Here is a 7256-nt window from a genome sequence, read left to right as displayed (position 1 = left end):
CTGTCTGCGGCCGACTTCACCCCATGGCGTGATTGCCCTGCTCCATAATCCTCCACCAATAAACAGTAATAAAAAGTTCATAAGCTCACAAGTTTAGGTAAAACACTATCAAATATTGACACTATTTTTATTAAAATTGTAGAAAAGTTTGTACGTGCACATCCGTATAAGTTTTTATATCTATTCTAATTTTGGAGGAATTATTCCAAGCATTATGACTGCAATGTATTCGAGAAATTTTTACATACAATAAATTATTTATATAAACGTGATTATCACCTGACTTACGATTGGACGCGCATATTTGGGTTAATGAAAAAAAACCGTCGTAATTTCTTTACCACCAATTGTTGATAGTCATGGGTTTAAAATAATCAGTGTTAATTTGAAAGAAATCTATTATCAAAGAAATATAGTCATTATAAACATGATTTTTATACAGTTAAGTCGTCTAATTATGTATAAAAATTTGCTTCAATGCAACTTTATTGATCTCGATCCAAAACATTCCTACAGTCGATATGTTGTATAATCTACTTTTAGTATTCATGATCTATTTCATTTAGGCTCATATTATTTCAGAAGTTTTAGGGCTCAATGGGGGCTTAAAATATAAAAAACTTTTATTTTATTTTTGAGTAGGATTCTTTGTCCCCTTTCCATTGCATAATTCGAAACATTACAATTTTGGTTATTCAGTGAGATACAGTTGTTTCCGTGAGCCAATTTCGTATACTTTCCGTGTTAATTATTTTCTTCTTTTGCGTTTTACGTTTTTACAAAGTCTACCTCAGTTTTTGTAACTTTCAGAATTGAGCTTCAGTACCAGGGTCGCGTACACTTCTTCAGAACATCAATGGTTACGGTCACAACCTCGGGCGAGGTGATCGAACTCTTTCGACTTTCAATCAGTAGATTCATGAAGGATGTCACAAAAAAAACGTATGAAAAAAAAATTGTGCTTCAGTGTATGTGCAGGGCAACTTGAGGTTCGGATCGGCACACCCGAGGTTGTGACCGTAACCATTGATGTTCTGAAGAAGTGTACGCGACCCTGGTGCTGTAAATCAATCGGTGCGCTCTGAATGTTACGGCAACTGAGGTACAATTTGTAAAAACGTAAAACACCAGAACACGCAAATGAAAAAAACATTTAACATGCAAAGCATACGAAAAAGGCTCACGGAAACAGCTTAATCTCAGTGAATGATAAAAATTTTGAAGTTTAAAAAAATGCAATTGAAAGAGGACAAAAAATCCTACTCGACAATGAAATGAATTTTTTTCGATTTTAAGCCCCCTTTGAGCCCTTAAGTCCTGGCGAAGGGGTAATTAGTATGAGATTCACAAATGTACTTCTGTTAAAATTTTTATTCAGCAACTACTTTATGATCGGACAAATTGACTTTTATTTACGCATCGACACGGCCAATTTTTGTCCTTGTGAGCAAATCAAATGTCGGAAACATAACAGCGTTTGTATGCAATAGTTTTTTCACTTTCATCATATACGTAATATTTACAAACTTCGAGAATTGTCCAAAAGGTAGTTTCGATGAATTGTATTAACTTTTTCCCGTGTCATTTCAAATTCGATGGAGTCTCATATTCATTTCCACCCTTGTTATGTTCGTTATCTTTACCAAGTTCATGGACTGTGTTTTGGTGTCTGACCAAATCTCCTTTTAGTCCAAACTTCTTTTCACATCTGTGGCATCCGTATCTTTGCGACCTTCGTGGACTATCTTGACCTTCGTGAAGTGTAATAGTAAATTCGATTTATGTCCAAAGTTCTTCTCTCACTTATCGCATGCAAAGTCATTGCGACCTTCATGGACCATCTTTCGATGCCTGATCAAATCTGAATTTTGGCCAAATATTTTCTCGCACTTGTAGCATGCATAATCTTTGCGACCTTCATGTACTGTCTTTTGGTGAGTGAGCAAACTCAACTTTCGTGTAAATTTTTTCTCGCACTTGTCGCATGCAAAATCTTTACGACCTTCGTGAACATTTTGTTGGTGTCTGATCAATTTCGATTTTTCTCCAAATTTTTGCTCGCACTTATCGCATCCGTAATCTTTGCGACCTTCGTGAACTGATTTTTGGTGTTTGATCAAATTACTTCGTTCCCCAAATTTCTTTTCGCAATTATGGCATGCAAAATCTTTGCGACCTTCGTGTACTGTTATGTGGTGCTTCATTAAATCTGTTTTTAGTGAAAATTTTTTTTCACACTTATCACATGCATAATCTTTGCGACCTTCATGAATGTTCTTTTGGTGTTTGAGCAAACTCGATTTTTGTGTAAATTTCTTCTCGCAATTATTGCATGCGTAATTTTTGCAACCATCATGTACTGTCTTTTGGTGTGTGATCAAATTTCCTCGTTCTCCAAATTTCTTCCCGCAATCATCGCAAGCAAAATCTCTGCGACCTTCGTGGACCATCTTTCGATGCTTGATCAAATCTGATTTTTGGCCAAATTTTTTCTCGCACTTGTAGCATGCATAATCTTTGCGACCTTCGTGCACTGTCCTCTGGTGTTTGAGCAAACCCGATTTTTGTCCAAATTTTTTATCGCAATTATCGCATATGTAATCTTTGCGACCTTCATGAACGTTCTTTTGGTGTAAGGTGAAACTCGATTTTTGTGTAAATTTCTTTCCACACTCGTCACATAAGTAATCTCTGCTACCTTCATGAATTGTCTTTTGGTGTAAGAGCAAACTCGATTTTTTTGTAAATTTTTTCTCGCAATTATCGCATGTAAAATCTTTGCGACCTTCGTGAACTGTTTTTTGGTGCAAAAGCAAATGATGTTTAAGTCCGAATTTCTTCTCGCACTTAACGCATGGGTAATCTTTGCGACCTTCATGAAGTGTCTTTTGGTGTAAGATCAAACTAGATTTTTGTGTAAATTTCTTTCCACACTCGTCACATAAGTAATCTCTGCTACCTTCATGAATTGTCTTTTGGTGTAAGAGCAAACTCGATTTTTGTGTAAATTTCATCTCGCAATTGTCGCATATATAATCTTTGCGACCTTCATGAAGTGTCTTTTGGTGTAAGAGCAAACTCGATTTTTTTGTAAATTTTTTCTCGCAATTATCGCATGTAAAATCTTTGCGACCATCGTGGACTGTTTTTTGATGCAAAAACAAATTATGTTTGAGTCCGAATTTCTTCTCGCAATTATCGCATGTAAAATCTTTGCGACCATCGTGGACTGAATTTTGGTGTTTTTTCAAGTAGTTTTGATCCCTGAATTTCGTCTCGCATTTGTTGCATGCATAATCTTTGCGACCTTCGTGAACTGTTTTTTGGTGCAAAAGCAAATTATGTTTATGTCCGAATCTCTTTTCGCACTTGTCACATACAAAATTTTTACGACATTCGTGGATTGTTTTTTGGTGCCTGATCAAAGTACTTCGTTCCCCGAATGACTTTTCGCAATGGTTGCACGGGTAATCTTTGCGGCCCTCGTGGACTGTCTTTTCGTGCAAAAGTAAATGCGATTTTTGCACAAATTTCTTTCCGCAATCGTCACATAAGTAATCTTTCAGTACTTTAACGGCCAAATCTTTTTGACCATCGTGCATTGTCTTTATGTGCAAGAGCAGACTTTTTTTATTTCCAAATCTCTTCGCACACTTTTCACACAAATAATCCTTGAAAACTTCGTGGAATATTTTGTTGTGTTTAAGTAAAGTTGATTTATTTTCAAATTTTCTCTCGCACTTGTTACATGAGAAATCTTCACGATTTTTGTGTACTAATTTTTGATGCGTTAACAAATTCGATTTCTTCACAAATTTCTTTTCACACTTGTCACATGCAAAATCATTGCGGCTTTTGTGTACTGAAATTTGGTGTCTACTCAAATGACTCCGGAACTCAAATTTTTCTTCGCATTTGTCGCATGCAAAAATTTTTTGTTCATTGTGAATAGTGCCTCGTGTTATCATACTTGCTTCCAATGTAAATTTCTCCTGACAAATATTATCTATGTTTTGTTTTTCGTCCGAAACAACCATGTCATGTGTACTTGAATTATCTTGAAAGACAACGTTTTTGGATTTCTCTTCACTTTTATCCATTTCAATGTCTAAAATAAACGTTGAATCCTTCTATTTCGTGCCCCGAAAATGTAATGAGTAAAATTTATATATTTTGGTATTATGGCTTGATTTTCAAACTAATATGATATTACTATAAACATGATCAGTGCTCGATCGAGACGATGTCAAAATCGTTATGAACATATTGTTTACTATTAACATTGATTTATTTGTTGTCCTTATAGTATTTGAACCAGTTTAAAATTCAAAGCGGTGATATGTTCGAAGAACTTTTGGACCTTTTAAAACTAAGTATTTCATAAATCTCTCTGGGACATCGAGTAATACAAAAAATTTTAACATTCATTCCAAATTTGCCGCCCCACGGCATCGCATGATTGGCATGCTCCATAACCCGCCATTGACTCTTCCGACTATACTACACGATGCTTAATTTTTCTCTCAATCAAATCTTATAAATAATTTTACATTGATGCAATGTTGTTAAAGTATCGAAAATCTATTTCATTTCATAACACGCAGATGTATTTCTAGTTTTAAGCATCTGTCGAAAAATGACTGAGAATTCACTCGCCAAAACATTTTTATTATCTCGAATTTAATACAAGCAATGGCCAACAATGGCCTCCTTAACTCTCTCATGTCCGATCGTGATTTAGCCATTAAGAGCAAATTGCCGAGTATTTTCGAGCTTGTGCGGGGCGAGCATGATCAGCTCAGCGTATATACGAGCAACCGCTCGCGTTATAATATTTACTCGAGAATTATAATGCGAATTATGCACGAGGAAAATTTTTCTTTGCAAAGCGAGTTGTTGGATCTTTACGAAAATCGCAATATTGAGTCTCAAAAGTATAATCATACCCGAAATCGTATTACGACGAGATATATGAGTGTTTCTGACTAACTTTTAAAATTGCACGTACTGATGTGTAAGTCAGGTAATTTACCATGCACAGTTCTGAAATTTTATCAGGGTCTTTAAGAAGACTTGAGAGATCTACACTTTTATTTTTGAGCGTTTTGGTGGCCCGTCCTTTTTGTATCGCACGTTTGAAAATCGATTTTACTCTTGAGTCAAAAAACGTACTGCGAATAAAATAAATTTTCGATAGCTTCTTAAAAAATGGACTATTAACCAAATGATCTGAAATTATCATGTTACCTTCCTTTATTCACATACTTTAGAAAAATTTGTGACCTGAACTTGATCCTCCTAAATTGGAAATTTCCCAGAATGTTTTCCGCGCGTACTGGATTATTTGAACTTTTAGCTTTTTTTATACATTTTCATTTTTTACAATGGACTATTGTTTTTTTTTATATCTGTATACATGTTTAAAAAGGGCTGGAAAAGACGAACAAAATGAGCCCAACCAGAACTCTGTCCCTTATTTAATAAGAATTGTACGCTGGATTGAACATTCGATAATCCTGCGTTAATCACTTAAAAATTTTTGAAAAAAATTTTTTTTTCATGAAATTTTTTTCTACTATGAATAAATTAATTAATTTATAAAAAAAATTTTTTTCATGGGAAATTTATAAACAATTTTTATAAAAAAATTTTTTTTTTCATGAAAAATTTTTATAAATATATTTTTTTTCATGAAAAATTTTTTTCTTATCATGAATAAATAAATTATTCAACAAATAATTTTTTTTCACACACTTTCTTTTTTTATTTAAAAAATTTTGCTATATCATCAAGGGCAAGGCCGTAAAAAAAAAATTTTACATTTAATTCATTTATAATGACTACGCAATTCGCCTACGTAGATAATTATGTGCGGGATGATATAAGTAATGTCACATGAAAACACATGAAAGAAAAAGGGGTTTTTTCGCTTCAAAAAGTGCATAAGGAAACTTGAAAAAATCCAAAGAAATTTAAGGTCATGTTTTTCAATGCATAAAACAGAGAAAAAAATTTTCGAGTTTGATATTGGCTCGTATCGCCGTATATAAATTTTCCAAATTTTTAATTATTTTATCTGAAGGCCTGAAGCCCTCGAAAAATCTGAAGAAATTCAAGGTGCTTATTTTTGTTGATATGTACTATTATGAATTTTTTCAGATTTTTTAATTACTTCAGGGCTTCAGAATGAATATAAATAAAGAATGGACGTTTATAGGGGTGGAAGGGGTAGGAGGGGGGGGATGGGGAGTAAAATTTTGGCTTTAGGATTTTTTTACCATTTACTATAACATATCAAAAGCGCATCTAGATCGGTGTCATTCGAAAATTTGAAGAAGTTTTATTTTGACCCACATTTAAATCGGGTTTCCCAAATGGACTATGGAGGAAAATAAAGCCCAAAGTTATTTTTGGGATTCTTTGTTGATAATATTCAAGAAAAATTCATTCCGGATACTGTGCCGCTAAATTTTTCATCAAAAATTTTTTTAGGCGTTATTTTAAAAGTTAGTCAGAATCACTCATATACTAGCTCGGTGAAAACGTTGTCGTTTGCGATTTGCGAATGCTGCAGCACAAAGAGAAAGAGAGAGAGAGACTTCGTCGAAACGCGTCGCAGGGCCTAATTAACGAAGTCTCCTCTCTCCGTCGACATAATAATGCGCGATGCTCTCTTACAATTGCGTACTGTTTGCGCGCCGATATTTACAAGGGAGAGAGCAAGAGAGGCGGTAATTTCGAGTCTGGTGCGCGTCTAGCTCGTTATTACGCCCGTCGTTTTTGCTCGCCTGTCGAATCGGGCGCATATTATTTATCGTCGAAAAACAAAATATATAGATCAAAACCGCCGTTACGTTAGTTAGGTTAGTCGCAATCTTATGTAGTTGAAACTTCAGAATCCAATCTTCGGAAAAACCAAAAATGAATTATCCGGACGAGCGATTCGCACTGACGAAGGATCGTCAAGCGGCTCTCGAGCTGTTGAGCCTTCAGGAAGCCGCGCGACTGGCCAACGATCAGCTCGCTGCCCAGAATGCTTTTAAGAGGGACGACCAGTGCACCCACATAGTTTTCGCTGTTTTGAATTTCGCGCAGCTGGTAAATCATCGTTAATAATGTTTTTTCCTTTCTCTTCCTCTCTTTCTTTGATGGCTATTTTGCGTTATTAAAAAATTTATACGAGGGAGAGCTAGTTTAGAACTATTAATAACCTTGAAGAGACGCGGCGATGAACGATAAAAAAAACAACTCGTAAA

General features: G+C 34.9%; 1 long non-coding RNA gene across 1 annotated transcript; it reads right to left on the bottom strand.

Moving 5' to 3' along the window:
• Positions 1-1356: 1356 nt before the first annotated feature.
• On the bottom strand, positions 1357-1949 carry LOC111693948. The gene is made up of 2 exons (XR_002763533.1): positions 1829-1949; positions 1357-1732 (listed from the first exon to the last, which is right to left on the bottom strand). It is a non-coding gene; the product is annotated as an uncharacterized LOC111693948 (long non-coding RNA).
• Between the last annotated feature and the right edge of the window lie 5307 nt (positions 1950-7256).

Source organism: Trichogramma pretiosum, unplaced genomic scaffold, assembly GCF_000599845.2.
Source record: "Trichogramma pretiosum strain Unisexual culture from Peru unplaced genomic scaffold, Tpre_2.0 scaffold156, whole genome shotgun sequence".
In the NCBI taxonomy this organism is placed as follows: Eukaryota; Metazoa; Arthropoda; class Insecta; order Hymenoptera; family Trichogrammatidae; genus Trichogramma; species Trichogramma pretiosum.
Note: the sequence above shows the minus strand (reverse complement) of the source record. Positions and strands in the feature narration are given on the sequence as shown.